At 36.9% G+C, this 24,860-nt stretch overlaps 1 protein-coding gene across 1 annotated transcript in view; it reads right to left on the bottom strand.

Moving 5' to 3' along the window:
- The window catches only part of mapk8ip2 (mitogen-activated protein kinase 8 interacting protein 2), a 229,440-nt gene that overhangs the window by 137,395 nt on the left and 67,185 nt on the right, over positions 1–24,860 (bottom strand). The window lies entirely within an intron of this gene.

The raw sequence follows: 24,860 nt of genomic DNA, 5'->3' as shown, positions 1-24,860 counted from the left end.
AGTATTTTTTAATATTAGCATTATAGTATTAGTAACGTAAAATTTCCAAACCTGTTTAATCCAGGTCAGGGTAATGGAGTACAGTATCCTCTTTAATAAAACCCCTGTGTGCGTCCAGGTGTCCGTGTGTGTGTGGCTTTTGGTGAAGTACGCATGCGCAAGGCTCGGTGCAACACGCACGACCGGCATCGACGCACACACACTGGAAGCTGGGCACACAGTGAATGGCGTAGCCTCGCATGATAAGCAAATAAAGGACAGCATTGCTGGGTAGAGTGCTGATTGGGTAGTCGCGGCCGCGCACATAAAATCCATTGCTGGAGAGACGCCACACATACTGCCCCGTGCATGTTTACTATCTACTAACAACATGCCACCCAAAAAAAAAGGACACGTCAAGTAGGACAAAAGACACAGACACTCAAATCGTATATAAGCAACATCTCCTGGAAGAACAGTCAGCTCAGCAAGTAAACATTAACAAAAGAAAGGCTGAAAGACAAAGAAAAATACGAGCAAATATATCGATTGTAAAAAAGATAATGAGCGTCAGAATATTCCCCATATTGATTTCCAGTTACATTAGCCTTTGCCATAACAATTAATAAAGCTCAAGGGCAAACCTTAGAAAAAGTTGCCATTTACTTGCCAGAACCAGTATTCAGCCACGGTCAGTTATATGTTGCATTATCAAGAGTTAGAAGTTTTACAGATGTTGCTGTCAAGGTTGTAGATGGTTGTGAACAAGAGTGTTTACAAAAAATGTTGTCTATAATGAAATTTTATTGAAAAATTTCCTGAGGTAAAAAAATAAAAACATTTTCCTAAATATTTTCTTCATATATTGTGTATTACAGATTGTTATAAAGTTTTACACTAAGGCAATATTAATTATACTTACTGTATTGTCATATACATTTCTATTTTTAATATTATTTTACTTTTACTTTAGGCTTCTAGCAAAAATATTTTTAACAAAAAAATTAAGACAACAAACAGAATGAGGTCAAGGTCCCTTGCCACTTAATATAGACTGTTTCTACTAATGTTTATGCAATACTGTTCTAGCGCCCGTTATTGTAACAGGCTTAATGTCTAGTTAGTTATTATATATGCTGTATACATACTGCTTAAGAAAATTAAAGGAACACTTTTTAATCAGAGTATAGCATCAAGTCACTGAAACTTCTGGAATATTGATCTGGTCAGTTAAGTAGCAGAGGGGGTTGTTAATCAGTTTCAGCTGCTTTGGTGTTAATTAAATTAACAACAGGGGCACTAGAGGGGCATCAATGAGCCGACCCCCAAAACAGGAATGGTTTAACAGGTAGAGGCCACTGACATTTTTCCCTCCTCATCTTTTCTGATTGTTTTTCACTAGTTTTGCATTTGACTATGGTCAGTGTCACTACTGTTAGCATGAGGTGATAGCTGGACCCTACAGAGGTTACACAAGTAGTCCAGCTCCTCCAGGATGGCACATCAATACGTGCCATTGCCAGAAGGTTTACTGAGCCTCCCAGCACAGTCGCAAGGGCATGGAGGAGATTCCAGGAGACAGGCAGTTACTCTAGGATAGCTGGACTGGGCCGTAGAAGATCCTTAACCCATCAGCAGGAATGGTATCTGCTCCTTTGGGCAAAGAGGAACAGGATGACCGCTGCCAAAGCCATACAAAATGACCTCCAGCAGGCCACTGGTGTGAATGTCTCTTACCAAAGAATCAGAAATAGACATCATGAAGGTGGCCTGAGGGCCCAATGGCCTCTAGTGGGCCCTGTGCTCACTACCCGGCACCGTGGAGCTCGATTGGCATTTGCAATCGAATACCAGAATTGGCAGGACCACCACTGGTGCCCTGTGCTTTTCACAGATGAGAGCAGGTTCACCCTGAGCATGTGTGACAGACGTGAAAGGGTCTGAAGAAGCCGTTAAGAATATTATGCTGCCTGTAACATCGTCCAGCAAGACCAGTTTGGTGGTGGGTCAGTGATGGTCTGGGGATGCATATCCATGGAGGGATGCACAGACCTCTACAGGCTGGACAATGGCACCTTGACTGCCATTAGGTATCAGGATGATGCCTTGTCAGACCCTGTGCTGATGCAGTGGGTCCTGGGTTCCTCCTGGTGCATGACAATGCCCGGCCTCATGTGGCGAGAGTATGCAGGCAGTTCCTGGAGGATAAAGGAATTGTCTGGCCACAATGCTCGCCTGACCTAAATCCAATAGAACACCTCTGGGACATTATGTTTCGGACCATCTGACGCTACCAGGTTGCACCTCAGACTGTCCAGGAGCTCAGTGATGCCCTGGTCCAGAACTGGGAGGAGATCCTCCAGGACAACATCCATCGTCTCATTAGGAGCATGCCCTGACGTTGTCAGTCATGCATACAAGCACGTGTGGGCCAAACAAACTACTGAGTATGATTTTGAGTTCTTGCAATGAAATTTCTGCAAAATGGACTAGTCTGCCGCATCATTTTTTCACTTTGATTTCTGGGGTGTCTTTGTATTCAGCCCTCTGTAGGTTGATAATTTTCGTTTCCATCAAACGATGTCACATCCTGTCATTCCTAACACATTACCCAGTCCATATTAGTATAGATATCCAGCACGATTTTTTTTTTTCCATTAAGATCTGATGTGTTTTCAAAGTGTTCCTTTAATTTTTTTGAGCAGTTTATAAACACATACACATCAATGTATAGTATTTATTTTACAATTTAGCACATCACTCCCTAAAGTTAAATAAGACAAGTACTCAATGTCACTTAATCAGGGTCATGGGCACCATAGTCTATCCTGGCACCAAGGAAGAAAGCAACACCAGTTTATCATAGGGTTGCCTCAGGCACAACCACACAAACGCAGTTTAAATTCACTACACATTAAACTCACAAACAACAATTAGGCATAGGATCTGAATACACTATGCCAGATCTGTGAGACAGTAGCACTTACCATTACATGATTGTGCCACTTGTATGGTATTATTACATAGTAATAGTATTATCATAATACAATACTACTGGAGCAACTGTGTATCAGCCCTGGTTAGCTATGTTTATAATGTTGGGAACAATGTGGACTTTACCCACAGAAACAAGTGATGTAGTCTGCCACCAAATCTACCATCCATCACACTATCACCCTAACTGTACTCCATCATGGCCTCCTTGGCACAGATCTGTACTTAACAGATGTATTTGTCTCTGTGTGAGAGTTCGCCATTTCTTTAAAACCCAAAAGAGTCAAACAATCCATGCTTTACAGCAGGTGGCATCTTAGTACTCTGGGTTGTCAGGTTCATCACTACATAGGATGTTCTAACAGTGACAACATAGCAAACTGCTGACCTAGATAGTAACTTGAGTAAACATGATGTACCTGTAGTACACAGAAGAAAGAGGAAGGCAACAGAAAAGTCTGAATCATAAGAACAGCATTTGTTGTGAGGTTTGCTTACTTGGCGGAAGCAAGCTTCTAAAGTGCCTGAAGTGCAGCTGAGTAATTCAATAAAAGAAGCATTGAAGGAAGAAAAAGAAAATAGCGGGGTGAGGAAGACTAAAAGAGCAAAACATACTTAAGCAAAGTAATTACATTAATAAAACTGAAAGGAAAAGAGATGATCAGTGTCTGGATATATTGAAGAAAAGACTGTAGAAGAGCCTTCAGACTAGAAGTGGATATATTAAGGACATGAATCAAAGTAATTAATTGATACTGGAGAAGAGAAGAAAAAGAACGCAATGGTTACTACATTAAAGGACAAGAGTGTAGAGGTTTCTTTGATGAAAAGGATAAGATAAGATAAGTGTAATAGATCTTCAGTTATAAGTGCTGCTCAAAAAGTCAGAATAGCAAAAATTAAGTTAATATAAGAGAATTTTAAAAAAGAATGAGAAAATAGGTACACCTTGAAAAATGGACTGAAAGAATTAAAGAAAATTGAGTGGTTTTAAGGATGGAAGTAAGTAGAAGAGTGAGAAGATGACTTTCTTGGTGAAGGTGCAACAGAGAGACAAAAAGGAAAATTGCAGAAGGAGAAGATGTGCATGGAAGGTAAGAGATTCATTAAGACAAATAGCAAAGAGTATTTGTGAGATTTTATGTTTAACATTCTCCTTCTGTCTTATTAAGCAAATCGGCTCAACGCCTCATTGTTATGTGTACCTTACCAACACGCCAGACAACTTATATCCTCTGATGCCAGCCTTCTGATATTTCTAAAGGCTCATTCTGCAGAGGAGGATTTCATCCAGGTCTTCAAAATTCTCAATAGCATTTGTAAAGTAGATCCATCAGAATTCTTTCAACTTAACAGTGAATTAAGTACTCTAGGACACCAGTGGAAATTAAGGAAAAATGCATTTAAGACTGACACCAGGAAACACTTCTTTATGCAGTGAGTTTTGAGAATCTAGAACAAACTTACAAGACATGTAGTTGAAGGAGAAACCTTGACAACATTTAAGATGATTCTGGATGAGATATTGGAACAGCTTAGCTATTAGCTAAACAAACAGGCTTCATTGACTGAATTGTCTCCTCTCGTTTGTCAAATTTGTTATGTTCTTATGTTCAAACTCTCTTCCTAGGTACTCCCAATGGGTGCGAGATGGCATTTCAGGGAGTATGACAAAGAGGTCAGCTGTCTCTCGATTCTCCAAAATTGAGTGAGGTGCATTGTCCAACTTTATTGTGGTACAACTGGTATTTTGCAGTGTGCCATCATTTGTTGGTCATTTCTTAGTTAGTACTCCTGTTCTATGATATGAAAAGAATCAAGCACTACACACTCAATTGTCACCTGCAAACAACCCTCAGAAATGTGTTCCTTGCTGAGGGCAGAGTAGTCATAAAGGCCAATAACATATTTTAAGAGAATGAAATTTGAACCTTGCAATGATCCACTGAGAAGGTTTGATTGATGTTTTTGTTCTGGGCAAGGGACACTGAATTGGATGCACCTACTGCTTACTCTAAGCCCATTTCTCCTGCTGGCAGTCCTGGCAGTAGCGCAGCAATTTTGAATGGGCAGGACATCTGTTTCTGAGCAGCAGAGATGGTGTTATCGGGGGACAACTGTGTTTCATTGCTTAGTGGCACACCAGCACCTGTTGATTAATGGGGGTCTCCAATCCCACAAATCCCTCAATAGTTGATTTTGTGGCACTTGATTCTTCACAGGATACAACCAACTCCTGGATCGTCAATCGAATGTTCAAGCTTCACAGGATACACATTTACAAAATTACTGAGATTTATCAAGGTAAATTGCTCAATTTATATTTAAAAGCTAATTTTTTTGAGTTTAATTTGTTCAATCGCAGTATTGTATGTGGTTCAAAAATGAGAAATTTGACTATATCAACTTGAAATGTGAGATTACTTTTGTAAGGGGCATGAACATAAATCAAACATTTTCTAAGGTTACAGAGCGTAGAAAAGGTTGGGAACCACCGTCTTAGAAGGTTAAGCAGTATTGCGAATCCAAAGTTGTCTGGAAGTTATGATAATATTTAATTCATTTACCAACATTCAACATTACCAAAACATAGTATAAAAGAAAAAATATGTTGATTTTTAATCTACTATTCTGTAACATGTACATCTCATATTGTATATCTATTCCACTGTACTTTTCTAATGTTATGTACTTATGTAGACTTTAGTCTATTATTTTACAACCCCAATTCGAATGAAGTTGGGACGTTGTGTAAAACATAAATAAAAACATAATACAATGATTTGCAAATCCTTTTCAACCTATATTCAATTGAATACACTACGAAGACAAGATATCGAATGTGCAAACTGATAAAACTTTATTGTTGTTTTGAAATCTTCACTCATTTTGAATTTGATGCCTGCAACACGTTCAAAAAAGCTGAGACAGGGGCAGGAAAAGACTGGGAAAGTTGAGGAATATTCAAAAAGCACCTGTTTTGAACATTCCACAGGTGAACAGGTTAATTGGAAACAGGTGTTTGTCATGATTGGGTATAAAAGGAGCATCCCAAAAGGCTCAGTCATTTACAAGCAAGGGGGGGGCGAGGTTCACCACTTTGTGAAGAACTGCGTGGGTAAATAGTCCAGCAGTTTAAGAACAACGTTTCTCAACGTACAATTGCAAGGAATCTACGGATTTCATCATTTACTGTCCATAATATCATCAAAAGATTCAGAGAATCTGGAGAAATCTCTGCACGTAAGCAGCAAAGCTGAATACCAACACTGGAAGCCCGTGACCTTCGATCCCTCAGGCAGCACTGCATTAAAAACCAACATCATTCTGTAAAGAATATTACCACGTGGGATCAGGAATACTTCAGAAAAGCATTGTCAGTTAACACAGTTCGTCGCTACATCTACAAGTGCAAGAACACCCAGAAACGCCGCCGGCTTCTCTGGGCCTGAGCTCATCTGAGATGGACTGACGCAAAGTGGAAAAGTGTGCTGTTGTCTGACTAGTCCACATTTCAAATTGTTTTTGGAAATCATGGACGTCGTGTCCTCCGGGCCAAAGAGGAAAAGGACCATCCGAATTGTTATCAGCGCAAAGTTCAAAAGCCAGCATCTGTGATGGTATGGGGGTGTGTTAGTGCCCATGGCATGGGTAACTGGCACATCTGTGAAGGCACCATTAATGCTGAAAGGTACATACAGGTTTTGGAGCAACATAAGCTGCCATCCAAGCAACATCTTTTTCAGGGACGTCTCTGCTTCTTTCAGCAGGACAATGCGAAACCACATTCTGCGTGTGTTACAACAGCGTGGTTTTGTAGTAAAAGAGTGCGGGTACTAGATTGTCCTACCTGCATTCCAGACCTGTCTCCCATTGAAAATGTGTAGTGCATTATGAAGTGCAAAATATGACAACGATGATCCCGGACTGTTGATCAACTTAAGTTGTACATCAAGCAAGAATGGGACAGAATTCCACCTACAGAGCTTCAACAATTAGTGTCCTCAGTTCCCAAACACTTATTGAGTGTTGTTAAAAGGAAAGGTGATATAACACGGTGGTAAACATGCCCCTGTCCCAGCTTTTTTGGAACGTGTTGCAGGCATCAAATTCAAAATGAGTGAAGATTTGCAAAACAACAATAAAGTTTATCAGTTTGAACATTCGATATCTTGTCTTCGTAGTGTATTCAATTGAATATAGGTTGAAAAGGATTTGCAAATCATTGTATTCTGTTTGTATTTATGTTTTACACAACATCCCAACTTCATTCGAATTGGGATTGTACAATGTAATTGATGAGTCTTATATTTACTGTATATTCTGAAAAATATCCTTGTTCACTGTGTAAAGTGTATGGTGATGGTGTATCCTGCAAAAGGTGCTATATAACTGAAAGAATGATTTGTTGATTGCTTAGTTGATTGATTACTGAATAAGAAACGATAAGCTCAAAATATGTATAGATAGAGTATGTAAAGGGTAAGAAACAACAGGAAATAAGTAAAAAGTAGAAAAGATTAGGACGGTTAACTAAAAATGAGCTTAACAAGGGCAAACACAATCAAACAATGCACAATATGGGAAGAAGTACCAGAGTGTATTAATTATTGTCAAGAAAAAGATTCAAAAGTCAAAGGAGATTTATGTACAGAATTAAAGGAAATTTCATATTTGAAAAAGTGTAATTCAGATTCACAATAGAAAGAAGGAACAATTAATATAAAGGATATGAACATAAATCATTTGATGCAATAGATAAAGTTGGAATTGAGTGAAATATGATGACTACCTTAGAAAGAAAGGGCAGGACTTTATAATTTAGGCCAATATTAGAAGCAAGACATATGTATTTCAGTCAGAAAAATGGTTCATTCAGTTGAAGAGAGGAGAGTAATATGACAGCCTTTTAAATGTAATTCATGCTAGAAACAGAAAATAAAATAAGAGATGGTCGAGGTCAACAAAAAAGGTTTTGGAATATGACAGCAGAAAAGAAATTATTGGAAGAACCAGTAAAAAGAGGGAAGCAAGTAATTTTCCTAGAGCACTAGAAAAGTAATGTCCTGTAGAAGAAAATAAAGTTAAACTACTGCATGATGTACAGTACGAGAAAAAATTACAATGGGATGTGACTGCTTTTATGTATTTGTTATAGTCAATAAAGCCAATAGGATATTAAAACACACCTATAAGGGGTTTAATAGATTTAGACAGGAATGCATGTATAAACATCCCAAGCTGAATGAAAGGAGTAAAAAAGAAAATTACAATTCTGCATGATATTAGTAGGTTTATAATATTTATTTTGCAAAATATACATGCACAATAGTTATGTGTACATTTAGGCCAGGGGTGCCCACACTTTTTCGGCTTGCGAGCTACTTTTTAAATGACCAGGTCGAAATGATCTACCTACATTAAAAATGCTATATATATATATATATACTGTATATATATATACAGTATATATATACACACTGAGTATACTTTATACATAAAATAATGTATGTTGTTGTACTTTGCATAACTGAATAACCTTTATGGCACAATAACAATTCAATACATTTATGGTCACTACTCTGTTTGTATTTAATAATCGTCATGTGGGAAAAGGCTGACTCGCATAAATAAGTACAGCCGAATAATGCAGTCAAGAATCTTTTGAATTCAGCCGAGTGAAAAATGACGGCTGTCTGATTAAATGCGATTTAAGTTCCCTCTCCTTTCTCTTTCTCAGATCACTTTTTGGAAGGACGTCAGTTTCGTAGTTTTTATGAACAGTTCGAAAGTGCCTTTCCACATTCTCCTTCTTTGGAATAGGTATGATAGATTGATAGATCAGACAAACGCACTTCGATTGTGACAATAGTGAGAAAAAAAATCCTCTTCCAATTCCACATCCAGCTTATACCCTCCCCAAATAATTTTTTTTTAAACTCCTTTCTTTAGTCGATATAAATTGGAAGGCTAACTAGATCACAGCTGGAGTTTTGCAGTAGCTCACGTGTTTGATCGTGCGTTCAGGATGATCAGTGTGTTTGAGAGATCTCAGACTGGCCGCCCTGTATGTCAATCAAGTGGCAAATGCCATAGGGAGGATATATGATAGACTAACGTTTAAAAAAAATTTTTTTTGAATGCAACACGATCCACCTGCACTGCCTTTGCGATCTACCGGTCAATCGTGATCAACGCATTGGGCACCACTGATTTAGGCCAATCTCAGTTTCTAAAAAATATTTATTTTCTGGTTCCTGATGATTGGAGCATTGGTTGGCGCTTCCTCCCAACGGAATGCACTGAAACTCTCAACTCATAATATGGAGTCGACACATTCTCCGAGTGTATTCATCTGTCCAGGTGCTACGGTTTTCCCTCTACTTAAGTACAGTTTTAGTTTAACTAGTGACCCAGTATAAGTTAGTAAAAAAGTATATGTGAGGGCGCCCTGCAATGGACTGGCTCTCCTTCAAAGTTTGGTCTCAGTAGTTTCTCTGACTTTACCAGCTCAAACTCTCTTCTCCCTAAAGAAATAAGAATGGTTAGGAGCACGCACTGATGCAGCACATTGCCGCACCTACCACATGACAAACCACCTCTGCATCCATAAAGAAATAAGTAATGACTGAATTAATAATTTTTTTTACGGGTTCCTCCCTTCCAGTGTCACTTGATTAGCCTTAAGATTGTATAAAGCAGGTTGATTAAAATGGAAGAATGGATGTGATACTGATAAGGGTACAAGAGTAACTGAAGTTTTGACTTTCTGCTTAATCACATTTGATCCTAGATTAATGCAAGGTTAAGGTTACCCACCAATATGGACCCTGAAAAGTTTGTATTTGTTTGTGTGTATTATTTTTAACAGACATTGTTTCCTGACACTATTGAAAATCATCCTACTTGGTCACAAAATTGCTCAAGCCTGTGTTTGTGGGCACCCTGTAATGGATTGGTCACTTCCTATCCTATGCATATTGTAGGAAAATCATGGCATTAAAGTTTTATAACAATTGAAGTTTTTAAATTGTGTTTAACTTGCTGAAAAATGGCTGTCTTATATCTTATAGCTTTCAGGGAAGAAGAAAAAAAAAACTCTTTAATTCTTTTCAGGAGTGAACAAGAGATCCATCAAATCTAATCCCTAAACCACGACACCAAAACTCATTTCTAATGACAATCCTAAGAAGCTAATGTCTAAAATTAGAATCTGTCAGTTTTTTTTTCCTTCAGCCTTTCATGTCAGCTCCAATCTGAAACACATATAGGCTTAAATATTAGCAGCACACTTTAAAGTGGTGACTGAAATCAAGGGAGAAGATATCACTTTCACCAGCACTAAGAGAAGCTTTTCTGCCTTGAAATCCGTACCTTTCAAAGAGAATGTTAATTCCCCAACATTTAAACTGAACCCAGATGCCTGCATGTCTTTTTTTTCCTATCTTCTCTAGTCCCCCCACCAATGTGTGTAAAACTGAGTGTACAATTTAAACTGCCCCAGCACGAGTGAGTAATGAACTGGCACATACTACACAGGGCTGATTGCTGCCTTGTGCCTGATGCTGTCACAACCTGGAACTGGACTTAGTGGGTTCAATGATGGATGGATCTAAGACACTGAGTGGAAGTATGAATTTGCAGAGAACATGACCTGACGATTGGGGCACTATACTTTCAGTCACAAGGCTACCAGTTCAATCTATGCAAATGACTACCCATTTTATTAGTTTCTAAAAGAAGACATCGTTAATGTTTACATGCTGCATATATAAAAATTTTCATTTATTTCCTTAATCATTCATAATAAAATAATAAATAAGCTGTATCTGCATTTGGTAACCCATTCATTCCATTTAAGAGTCCAAGAGTTGCCAAACTAGAATTTTACCCAACAGGCCAGAGTACCAAAAATACATTGTAAAAAGGTACCAGGGACAAGACCACAATTAGCATTAGCATAGGTCTCACAGGAAACTTACACCAAGGTCAAAGAACATGTTTCCATGGAGGTATGGGAAGATAAGAGTTTGCAAGAGAACAGTATACCGTAATGCCCTGAAATATAACCTACAGGGCACCAGTGTAGAAGGAAAGAAACATGCAGGGGAACAGAAAAGCCATGGAGTGCTGATAAGAGGACAAAACCACTCCAGGTGAAACTGGTTAAATAGTGGAAGTATATGGTGTCTTGGCATGAAAGCTGTTAAGATGGTGCCCCACTGTGAGGACTAGCAAGTTGAGCAGAAGGTTAATACAACCTAACCTACCCAACTGCTATATATGGTCTCTTTAAAATATGAGCTGCTTCAGAGATTCAGCCCTTCAGACACAACTGAGACCCAAGAGCTGAGGTGTAAGAGTGTCCCAGTAGCCTAACACAATACTTTGAAAGGCAATGCAGGGCTTGAACGTGACAGTAAGGCAAAGTTGAAAGCTTCCTTAAGCCAGAGGAAGTGGGAGATGGGAGGAGTGTTTAGGGTAAAGGCTTTACTGATAAGAAGAGCAGTCCAGGGTAGAAGGAGACAAAGCAAGTAAGAAGGGAGAGGGTTTTGACATAATCCTAAAAGGCATACAAGTGGATTAGCCACTCTACATGGCCAACATGAATTAACCATATATAGAAACATCTAGCGGAATAGCAGCTTTATTAAATAAATTTGCCTGCTTTTAAACTCTTTGGTAATATTCTGAAAGAGACACATGTCAGAAGAGTGGTCTACGTTCACACCATGTAGCAATATTTAATTTTGTTGAGCGGTTGTTAAATTATACTGGCAAAAAGTTAATTGCCATTTTCAGCATTAATATTCTTGTACTACAGCACAGTGTTGTAGTGGTTTGTGAGACTGCTTTTCTAATGCAGTTTCAGCTTAGACACAGTGTACGCAGTTTGAATGTTCTCCAACTCTCCTTACTGGCTTTCTCTGAATAGTTTTGTCAGCCACAGACATAGTGACAGAGGCTGAACCTCATGCAGTTTTTCTTTTGCATAAACCCTTCTGGTATAAAAATCAAGCTGCTGCACTGGAATGGACATACCACCACGAAAATTGCATGTAGCTGTTGTGGGTGCATTACAAAGCCTGTTTATACTGTATATGGAAGACCAGAGGATGGGTGCCAAAAGAACTGGACAAGAGAACAGGTTGAGGAAAGCAGGGTCTTATCTGGGAAAAGCATAAACATCATAAAGTCTTAAAACTAGAAAGACAAAGTAATACTCAAAACAGAAGCAAACCTATCAATAACCTCTTTGAAGCTATTCTATGCCAGAATTCTTTTTAATAGAGTTTCATTCAATGACTGACACTGAACTGATCATTTGCCACCATATTTATACTAGAAGGATACTGACATCACTGGCAGTGGTAATTGTGATCACATGGTATTGACGGGATGCAAAGAAAACAGTGAATAAAATATCATTAATATGCATTTTATATGTATTAAAATATCATTAATAATAAAAAAAGACAGTAAAACAATCACCCAGCTGAAAATTAATCCAAACCCCCAAACCAATAGTAACAATGAATACTACATACTAAAAAACCCATGGAGACAAGAAAAGTCAGCAAAATGAAACTATCAATAAAAAAAGCAAAATAAAGAAACAACAAAATCACAACACTAGCAGCATAAACCAAGTTCATACAAGAACAAAAAAAACAACTGTTGTTTACTTAAGTTAATACAGAGAACAGTCATGAGAACAAGCAAATTGCCAAAAACAGATCATACAAAATATAAGCAAGCAAAGGTACCAAAAGGTGAGATAAAGTTTAGAATTCAAATACAGACAAAATGGTGAAATAAAAATAATCCAAATACTGTACACAAAAAGGGCAAATGCAGACTATACAAAGCTAGAGCAATGTGGCTAGAAAAGGATCCCTCTTTCATTTCATCTGCCCCTCTCATCATGTGACTGCCACTTGATTAGCACTGCACGGCAACACACACCTATAGGAGGGGCCAAAGCAGTTTACAGGCAGATTGTATGGCTAAGGGTGGAGCCACAGACAGCTCTTAACAGATTTCATTCCATATTCCAAATACAGTACTGTACGTGCATGCTAGATTAACTGGTGGCTCTAAACTGATGCAATGTGATCTGTAACGAATTTGAGGACCTTTCAGGCCCTCGTTTCCATCTTCTGCTTGATGTTGCCTGAAGAGATGCAATATGTTCAAAAAACAGACCAGATGGATTGTTTTTCCAAAGAAGATTAAACCGACAGTAAAATACTGTTAGATTTCTGGCTATGTTGTTTTCTCTTATATACGTATATACAGTACATCTGATTGGTCTATTAAAGATATTTTGTTAGACTTTTCTTAATATGACTAAAAATATAGACAAAAAGTAATGTAAATGCAGAAATCAAGTTGTACATTGAGAAAGTGCCTGCCTAATTTCCTCCCATGTGGCAACAAATGTCAGTATCTAAAAATAATAATAATAATAATCCCCCATCATCGCACCCACTCAACCCACCCTAGCCTCGGAGCATATTGTTAAAGCTTTCCTTTTCAAACTAATCCCACAAAGCAAACACTTATACTCAATTTGCAATCATTTTCTAACATTTTCTAAAGGACACTTTTTAAGCAGGCTGTATGGGTGTCCTTTCTGCACAATTACCTCCACTTTTTCCATACTAAAGAGCCATTAGTTTTACAGGGTCATGTTTTTTCCTCTTGCTCCACATCCTCTGGGTGCGAAATATTTTTTATTTCATTATTTTAAATAATTTTGACTACTAGAACTACACTACTTCCAGAATTTCACTCTGTGCAGAATGAAACTGGAACATTAAAACAGTTTGGCAAAAATGGGCCATTCAGTACTAGAATGTTTACCAATACCATTGGCCTAATTTTTCCTACATAATATTAAGTCAAGTTTTAAAATTCCCTAAAGTCGTACTACACTTGTTGGTAACTTATTCCATGTGTCTATGGTTCTTTGTGTGATGGAAAGTGTTACAATATTGGTATGAAAATATTTAAAGTATTATCTACTATCTGAATATTTCCAACACAAATAATAAAAAATCTATTTATTATTTTATTCATTTAAATTTCACATGGGCTATTGCATTATAGTTTTATAGTCTTGTGTTCAAACCCCTACAGGATACTAACTGTATGAAGTCTACATATTACTCCATTGTCCATTCTCCAGCTATTCTGGTTTCTTCCTGCATCCTAAAAGACATGCAGATTTGGCCAACTGGAATTTTTCTTTTGATTGGTGTGAGGGGGTGTGGTTATGATCTACCAATCAGGACTGCTCCATAAAGGATTGGTTCCTGCCTTGTACCTGATGTTGCTGTCATATAGTCCAGATTCAAATAACACATTTCCAGGCTTGTTTAAATTTTATATTATGTTGGGCTTGTTTTGATAGCATCACAATTGTGCATTTCATACATGCACATATACCATGTGTATATGAACCCACAGCTTCTATACAAATATGGCTAAACCTATCATTGCTGCTAGTTGAAGCTCATGAAATTCTGTTGTATTAGTGAATTGCTGCATATTACTCAGAAATATGTTTGGAAATTACATTATTTTCCCTGGTGGGCTGGTGCCTTATCCAGGGATTGTTTCTGCCTTGCTAAGATGGGCTCCAACCCCAGACAACCCAGCTCATGACTAAGCAGGCTTAGAAAATGGTATGGTATGGTGTCAAAGAAATTTGCATAGCTTTTTTGGTATTGTTTTTTAAAGACTTGGTTAAGGATAATCTTATCTAAAGGTAAATTTTAAAAAGAAGTGCCAGCTTTTGTTGCCTAACATACAACACCATTAAGACAGCAACTCATTACTTTATAATGAAACAAGTGTCCAAAATGAGACAAACATCTAAAGAATTCCTGTAATAAGAATGTCAATGAAAAAAGCGGCAAACATTTTTTGACATTTTCTTATTAGATGATGTAATATAAATTAGACTGTAAACTATTCTTCATTTAAATGTTTGCATTTTTTTACAACAAAAGAAGCTCTTGGTGTTGGCACTATGATGTTTTATTTTTCAAACTCTTATAGAACACTAGTAATTTCCAATTGTCTTAACAACAGTCATCTGTGTAATCACATTCAGGATATGCAGTGCTATAAGGAATCAGCAGGAAGCTTTGACAAAGGCCTCATGCCCAAATCGTGAAAGCCACGTACATAATAAAGTGTCTGGTAATTGGGCTAGTTAAGAGCTGGCCAAGCTGTGTCGCGCTCAGGTGGCCTCAAAAGACAATTAGAGTGGCTAGCCGGCTGTGACAAAGCCCCTGGCTGTCACAATACGTCTTCCTCAATAAGCGAAGAACCTCTTGAGGCAAACAGTAAATAAGCACATTGCTCAAATTTTAATTTCTTCCTCAGCTGCACAAAGGCATTTTCCTCATAAGTGACTCAAAACATTCAAAACAAAGCTTGCTATACATTAAACAAAATTTCAGAATGATGAGCAATGAAAGCATTAATTGCTTTACAAAGGAACTTAACGATGGTGCAGGAATCCTTATTTTATTAACAGAATAAAACAATATACATTTTTCTGAGATGTGGCCACATTACCACCCAGGTTAAATCCAGATCACACTGAAAGCTGTAATGACAGATCGGTTCTCCAACTGTATGCCGAGGTGTTTTCTTAAAGCATCTGTACTGCAATCCTATCATACTGTCGCAGCTCAAGGTCTTAGATAGTTCCAAAATTTCTCATAAATTGCTTAGCAAAAAATGCACAGCAGTACATTCTCATACACACAGTGACAGACAAGCGATAATGGATGAATTAAAGAGAACAACAGTCTTGACATGGAGTGTAAGGACAGGTTATGCATGTGAGAAATTACCACAATATTTTATAAACAAGAAATAAAAAAATAAGTAAATCTATAAAATGCTTATTATTTCACTTGTACTATATTAATCAGTCAATCAGCGTTTATTGTAGAAACAGCCAGTTGCAACATGCACTATCATGAGGTACTTGACGGGAATACAATACAATAACAAGTTATGTTTTATGCTCTGTGGTATTATTCAGTATATCAATGTTTTATTCTACCATTTTATTCTAACACACCCTGAAGGCATGGGGCTCAAATTTGTGTTTTATATCTCATTGAATTCAAATGTGAACTTAATCTGATGGTCTCAGTTAACTACAGGACGAAAACTGAAACTAAGCGACAGCTCTCAAGACTGATGTCTGCTCGTCTTCTAATAGTACAGGTGTTTTGAATTCACTTTCTTTCATTTGTCATTGTTTTTATTAATGAGATACATTTTTTCACATTGTTTTATTTAAATGTTATACTGTATTTTTGACATCTTATTTCAATCCCCTTTTTATCGTGGAAGCTACCATTTTGTGGTTTCTTTTCATTCCTGTGGCTGTACTGTTTGTAGTAGAAGTAATGGTGCCTGTTGCTGGCCATATGATCGCTGGCACATTGCTGCATGCAATCAACATCCAGTCAGTAAAAGCATCCAAGTTTTTGAATAGTGAACAAACAGTACCAAATTGCTTATGGTAAAGGTAAGTAGGAAGTGAATCTTGTAAGTGACAGTTAGGAAAACACATTTTCGTTTTTGAATTTGATTTTTGGACCTTATTTTGATTGCTGACACTCTTTTGAATTTTTTGTCTTCAGTTCTTTCCTTGTTTCCTTGACTATTTTTCCCCAAAAATTCTTGGCTACTTCATCTCCTGATCCATTCAACTCATTATCTTTGGCCATTGACCAGCCTGTTCTCCTTCTTAGGTGTAATATCAGGGAGTAATTTAAAGAGAACACAGGAATGAAGGCATAACTAGGACCAGATGGCTGACGTACTTCGCTATCTCCTTTGCAATCAGGAAGCTGCAGACACAGATTAAGAACTATGACCCTAACCTTACTCTGCAAATTAATGTAGGCTTGATATGTGTCTCTTGACCATCAGTGCATTTGTCTTCATACCCTGTGGTTATTTCCCAAGTCGGAGCTGTAATTGAAACTGCCAGAACTAGGCTTACATACACCATGTTACTTTAACGAGATTTCTCTATAAGGAACCCCAAGCCTTTATCACTTCTTTATATTTAAATTTAACACTGGGCATGAAAAAGTGACATTTTTATACAAATCACTGTAATACACCAAGGAAAATAATATGTTTACCTTCAGTCTTGTGGAAATTAGTTTTTTGTAAAATCGTTTTGTTTTATGCAAGGCAAGGTAAAATCCTGTGTTGATGTGACCAACATGTCTTCTATAACATATGACAAAAAAATCCAATGGCAGAAGTTTACCAAATGCTAGCCATGATTCTGCGTCATTAAACAAGTGTGATTGAACAATCGAGCAAAGCCTCATAAAAGGAACAAATCATCTCTAAGTCAAAACCAAGCTATAGATGGCACCTGGCACTCTTAATTGGTATATTATTCGTTTAGGTTTGCTTTTTGAACAAGTTCTTCATTTATTTGAAAATGTAGACACAGGAGCATCTGCAAGCACTTTTCCTTAAATATGTCAGATGGCAACTTCTACGTCAAAGACTGGAGAAGGCACCATAACAACGTGGCAGCAGGAAACTTCCTTGGTGACAAACAAGTCATTAACTCAAATGACGTTACCAGGGATGTGATGAAACAAAAAAATAAAAAAAAACATTTCTGAAGGTAAAAACAAGAACATATTTCCAGTACACAAACATGACTGCATTGATTTATAAATCCTGACTTCAGAGTTTGCATGTTTTTCAGTGTTCATGTTCCTGCCTTGGATCTATTAGACTGTGAGACTCCAGACTCGCATAAAACAGACTGATAGATAGATAGATAGATAGATAGATAGATAGATAGATAGATAGATAGATAGATAGATAGATAGATAGATAGATAGATAGATAGATAGATAGCCGACAAAAGCGCGATAGACATATGCGCCCCAACAAAGCCGCGACGGAAAAATGAGTGCCAACAAACCCGCTAACTGTTTTTCGACAAATGCGCGCCGACAAAATCACCATGAGAAAATCGCGAGAGTGGGACTCCCTTGCTGCAATTCTTCCTACATATGCAGGGCGTGATCTTAAGGACTATCTGCGTGCCGTGCTGATGGCATGCCGCGTCTCATAATATTGACTTCTAAAATAAACATTATTATATATGTTTTAAACTAGTAATTCATATTTAATGAAACTTTCGCGATTTTGTCGGCGTGATTTTGACGGCACGTTTTAATCGGCGCTATTTTGTCGGCGCGCATATGTCGGGTCACATAGATGGATAGATAGATAGATCTGTATTTGTCTCTAAAGACTATGTGATAGTACTGTAATATAAATTACAGGTTCTATAAAAGTACTCTTTAAATGAATGAATGATCAGGAGGGGTGGAATGTTAAGGTAGTAGAGTTAGCTTTAAATCCTGACTTAGTCACTAGCTCTGAGGTGTACGATCATTCTTCCTGCGACTGCAACAGCTTTCCATCTGGTAATTGTTTTTTTTTTTGTGACCAGTGCTCCTGGGATAGGTTCCTGAAGTTCACAACCCAATGGATGCATTAATCAAACTCAGAAAATAAGCAAAATGTACATAAATTATTTCATTTGGCTACAGCATAAAATATTACAGCAGTTATTAAAACAAACTGACATGTTATTGTAGGTCTGCACCTTAATTCATCATTCGATTTTGTACTGAATTTACATTTGCTAGGTCCTCTGTGAATATTCATTGCTGACTATTGCTACAAAATTCTAGTACTGGTATGTTTCTTGAATGTGCCTCAGGCTGCTTTAACTTTCAAGTGAAAGGGACTCAGGAAGACCTCTCATATCAGCACATAAACAGACTTTTATAAATTCCTGAAACTAAGCATTCCAAAACACCTAACTAGGCTGTGTACCACTGGGGAAGACACTAAGACTATTGGATCGTCTCTGTTCTTGTAAAAGTTTTAACCACTTTTGTCACACCCTCCCCCTGAAAAAACTCTCCTTTGTGCTAATCCTTGAAGCTTCTTCATCCACTCGAATAGGATAAAGGATTCTCCCTTATCTATTCCACTGTGAAAACAGTACTGTTTAATATCTGAAGCCTTTCCTGTCTTTATCCACACATCATTTTTCAAATCATTATTAAGGCTACATTGGGCTGGAGCCTGTAGTTACTGTAGGTTTACGCTGGAGTAGATGCTCAACAGGTACCAATCCATCACACAGCAAACAAAGTAATAGGAAATACTTAATTTTTTTTAATTATGAAGGGAATGAATAAGGAGGATTCCAGCTGTTACAATGAAGTTCTGTATTTTTACACATTCTTGTTCCACCTGGACCAGAGACTGACAATGTTTTGCATGTTGATAAGATAAAGGAAAGAATTTCACTGAATTTGGCAAGCATTCCAATGCACATACTAATATTGCGCAACGGCACACAAACAATGAGAAGTTTTTAAACCAAATGAACGCAAGTTGAAAAGCAGCAGCAATAACTACTACACCTCTCTGGCCATAGGATGACCTGGGTTTAACACTGGTATCATAATTTCCCCTCCCTTGTCCCAAACATGTGCATGCTAAGGTGACTGAGGACTCCCTATTGACTTCATACAAATTAAAGCGAGTGTGAGTGCAAGAAAGTACATGCCCTGTAATTCAGTGCCTATTCTTTCACACACCTTGAGATGCTCAGGTATCCTGAACCCCTAGCCTTAGACAAAGCAGGTTTAGGACATTAATTGGTTGATGAATCTTCTCCTAGCTCTAAAATGTGCTTTCTTCCCACATTTATGTTCCTGGAATGTATTATTATTTACAGTACATATGTGCTTTGAAAGATACATTTTGGTAGCCCACCCTATGGTGTTCCCCACATACAATAAAGATTGTTCAATGAATTGCCTAAAATAATTCCTATAAGCACACCCTCTCCAAACAAAACAGACACAACACTTACAATACTGAGAGCTGGCTTAAGCTGGCAAGTTAACAGCAAGCAAGAAGCCTTCATGCAGCCCATCTGTCTGGCCTGCATCCCTTAGCTAATTACAGTGTGAATCTAATCAGCTTTTCCAGGATTTTTTGGTCTCTTAAATTACTGACATGCTTAATGTGTACCATTAAAAAGATTAAATACTGAAACCTCTGGTCATCATATTTTTATACTGCGCATGACACAGATTCCTTGTAAAGATTCTAATAAAATGTTTGTATCAAAAAAAAAGAAAAAGAAAAAGAAAAAAAATCTGAAAAACAGGCATGAACTATATGTTTGGGCAATATAAAGTGGACTGCAACTAAATGCTAAAGTGGAACACCACTTCCATCTAGTATGGATTTACCTTTACCATTTCTTATTATAAGTGGAACTATTTGTAGTAAGTCCATGACATAATTCGTGAATGTTCTTACAAAATCTTCCCTGTTAAGACTTGGATGAAAGCCACTGGATGAATCCCATCAAAATGGCTATGTCCAACAATATATATATGGTAGTTCTCTAGTAAGAAAGTAAATTCAGTAGAATGTACTCTGCCTTTCTTAATATCAGATACAGGTAGGTGCAATATAATAAAAATAATATTAAGATTTTCTAATACAAATACACTTGGCAATTAGGCATTAAATAATTGACTCAATTGTGGTACAGAAGACAGGATAAGGCTTAGTACTGCCTTACTGTCCACTCAAAAGGAATAAGCCCCAAGTTACAAGAATTGTAAATCTTGAGTCCTACTTAAAATAGTGACCCCTTTCTGAACTAGCAAAGAGGCAGATAAATAAATGTAAAATTATTACTTCAAAGCATTCAGTTATTAGAAGAAGTAGATTAGAAGAAGTGACTAACAGTTATGTAGATTTGGGCTTCATATGCTGTATTACAGAGAACTAAAGAGGCATCAGTTTGAACAGTTCCATGAGGAGCAACCTTGTGAGGCAATATTGTTCCTTAAATTACACTGCTTATTCAGATGTAGTTCTGATCCTGGCCAGACTGTCATCTGTGTTGAATTTGTATGTTCTCCACACGTCTGCTTGGTTTTGCCTCACAAAAGTTTGCTTCGAGTAAACAAAACTTTCTCAGAGAATGACCACATTCCAGGTGTAATTACGACTCCCAGACAGGTTGGCACATCTAGGTACAAAAGAACCTTTTTTAAAATTTTACATGTTTTAAATTTTTTCATTTTTTAAATTAATACAACTTTGTTTATTGATTCGGATAAGACATATCAGAGCTTGAGGTTAGTAGTTTGGGTTGTGTGAGGTGATTTGGTTTCTTATTTATATTGATGTTGGTTTGACATGCATTGAAATTTGTCTGTAATACACTACAAGACCCTATGATCATATAGGATATATCACTGTAGAGAGGTTTTTCTTCTTCTAAGAGTGAAAATAATATTGTGTGTGTTCTAATATAGGCATTATATCAAAAAATGTTACATTAGAACATTAAAACAATCTGGACAAGAACAGGCCCAACAAAGCTCACTCCACTTAATTCTTCTAAAATAACATCAAGTCTAGTTTTGAAAGTCCCTGAAGTCTTAATGTGTACCACACTACTTGATAACTTATTCCAAGTGTCTATGGTTCTCTGTGTAAAGAAAAACTTCCTGTTTGTGTGAAATTTGCCCTTAACATGTTTCCAACTGTGTGCCCGTGTTCTTGATGAACTCATTTTAAAATAACAGTTTTGATCTACTGGACTAATTCCCATCATAATTTTAAACACTACAAACAAATATCACCACTTACTCTCCTTTTGCTTATACTGAAAAGGTTCAGCTTTTTCGTCATAGTTCATCTCCTGTAGCCCTGGAATTAGCCTAGTTGCTCTTTCCTGGACTTTTTTTTAGTGCTGCTATGTTCTTTTTAACATATTGCACTATATAAGGGTTTTAAACTTGTTCCACTGTTCCTCCACTGTCTCCATATTTAAAAGCTTATCCCAATCCATCCTTCTTAGACTTGGCTGCATATGTTCAAAATTTGCCCTACCAAAGTTAAACTTAACAGTTTTAGTCTTTGCATCCCTTTGCTCTCTTCGAAAACACTAAGAATTGTACTATATTATGGTCACATGACCCTAGTGGCTAAATCTCCTACATTTCTCTACACCTTCATTTCTATCCTGATTATTACAAAATCTAGACAGGCTTCACTCCGTGTTGGTGCTTTAACATACCGTGTTAAAAAACAGTCACTGATTATTTCTAAAAACTCCTGCTTTTGTCCTCCGCTATTTTCAAGGTTATCCCAGTTAATATTTGGATAGTTGAAGTCCCCCAATGACTGTAATATCCCCCTGTAAATGTACCCTTTTAATATTACTAAAAAGATGTGCATTGAAATTACTGTCTGCTTTGGGTGGTCTGTAAGACCTCTTTCCCTAATGCTTTCCAGGCAAAACAACAAGTCCTCACATGATAGATAGATAGATAGATAGATAGATAGATAGATAGATAGATAGATAGATAGATAGATAGATAGATAGATAGATAGATAGATAGATAGATAGATAGATAGATAGATAGCCCAACAATCATTTACGAAACCTCCAAAGCATAGTATTGGCAGTTATTTTCTTATACTTCAAGCAGTACAGAAAACAACCATCAAAATTAAAAACATTCAATTCACTGCATGGACCTCCTAAATGTGCAGCCTGTAAACATAATTGTTGTTTGTAATAAGTTAAAACAAAACATGATTCAATTTCAGAACATTAATTGTCTGGCTATGAGTACGGCAAAAAAATAAAAGTTTGCACATGCACCTGACAAGAAACACGGAAAGTAATGCTTGAGTAAACAATGTAAACAAATGAAAATCGTAATGATCTTATATTTATTACAATATGTAGTGAAATTTCACATTATTCCTATTAATTACCTGTTTCAATTCAAAATAATACGCTTTCCTATAAACTGTGTTTTGCAATTTTATGTAAATTTTGCAAAGTCAATAGAAAAAGCAGACATTGATCTATGACAGGAATAATTTACTCATGTGCAACTGTACAATGCATGTTCATGAGTAAGCAGCAGTAATAATGTTAGCTCCAGGTTAAAAAAAAAATATATATATATATATATATATATATATATATATATATATATATATATATATATATATATATATATATATATATAGTATACAAAAAAGTACCTAGTAATTTACATAGTACTGATACATCCAATTAAACCACAGCACTAATAATAATAATAATAATAATACATTTTATTTAAAAGCACCTTTCAAGTTACTCAATATACAACAATATACATGAAATTAAACAACCCAATATACAAAGTTAAGATCAACAAAAGGCAATATTAAAAAGATCTAGATTTAAACACAGAAAATGAGGCACATGCACGGAGCTCCAAAGGCAGGGTATTCCATAGCCGTGGCCCTGATACACTAAAAGTCAGAAGAATGAAGTGAATGTGATGGAGTATATGAACAGATTAAAGAAGTCAAGTAAGGTGGGACTAGACCATGATGAGCCTTAAAAACTGAAAGGATTTTATATTAAATATGGAAGGAAACAGGTAGCCAATGAAGTGTAGGAGTGATATGCTCCCAGGGTTTTAAGTGGGTAACTATTCTATCTGCTGAATTCTGTACGTAATTTATTTAGACTCAAAGCAGTGATAACAAACAGCACGGCATTGCAATAGTCAAGTTGCAAGGTGACAAAAGCATGAATAAGCGTCTCAGTTGCAGTATCAGAGAGCAATGGACGCACCCTTGAAATCTGCTTAAGGTGGAAAAAGGCAACCTTGGTAATATTATTAATATGAGGATCAAAGGAGAGTATAGGATCATGGATAACACCAAGATTTTTAACCTGTGCTGACAAGGATGTAATAAAGCCAGGGATTCTGTTACTGAGGAATTTTCTATTTTCTTTAAAGTGCCTGGAGATGCAATAATTATAGCCTCAGTTTTTCACTATTTAGTCTGAGAAAGTTTTCAGACAGCCAATGTTTGATGTCAGATAAACAAGTAACCAATGCAAGACAAGGTAATGTCTGCATAGGCCCTGTGTTTAGATAAATCTGCGTATCATCGGCGTAACAGTGAAACCATAAACCGCACCGTCTAATAATGGCACAGAGAGGAAACATATAAATGATAAAAATCAGAGGGCCAAGAACTGATCCCTACGGGACACCCTGGAGCAAGTAAGATGGGTTAGACCTAAACCTACCGATAGCAACATATTGCTGACGGTCTTTAAGATATGATTTAAGCCATGCAAGAGCTGTAACTGAAGCTCTTTGTTTTACGAAATTTCCTGAGAAAGCCAGGTAGCACAGGCAGTATGAAAATAAAGTATTTTCCACAAAATGTAGGTATGATAACTACTGTACATTCTAATGGATTCCCATCACTATATTCTTCTTAACCGAGTCACCCACATCTCATTACTTATTTCATGTGGACCTGGGATGACTTTATTTACTGTATAAGCTTTAGCTATGAACAGACTTATTTTAGAGCTGGGTAGAGGAAAATTAAGAACCATTCAAAATGCATGTGTGGGGAAACTGCCCTATTAAACACTTTAATGGTTAATTTAACAGTAATAGATTCATTTTTTAACATGCAATTTTTGGCAAGGAAAATATCCATCCATACATTATTAGACCTGCTTTATCAAAATCAGAGTTGCATGAATTCAAAGTCTGTTCCTGCAACAATGGCCAGAAGATGGTAACTAAACCTGAATTTGTAGCCAGTAAAATAAGCAAGTGCATTCATAAATACTGGTAAGCAAGAGTCAGGGACTAGATGGTACTAACTCACATAAATAGAAAAATAGGACAACAATCAGCAAAAAATTGAATGTTTAA

The sequence above is a fragment of the Polypterus senegalus genome, chromosome 8, assembly GCF_016835505.1.
Source record: "Polypterus senegalus isolate Bchr_013 chromosome 8, ASM1683550v1, whole genome shotgun sequence".
NCBI lineage: Eukaryota > Metazoa > Chordata > Cladistia > Polypteriformes > Polypteridae > Polypterus > Polypterus senegalus.
Note: the sequence above shows the minus strand (reverse complement) of the source record. Positions and strands in the feature narration are given on the sequence as shown.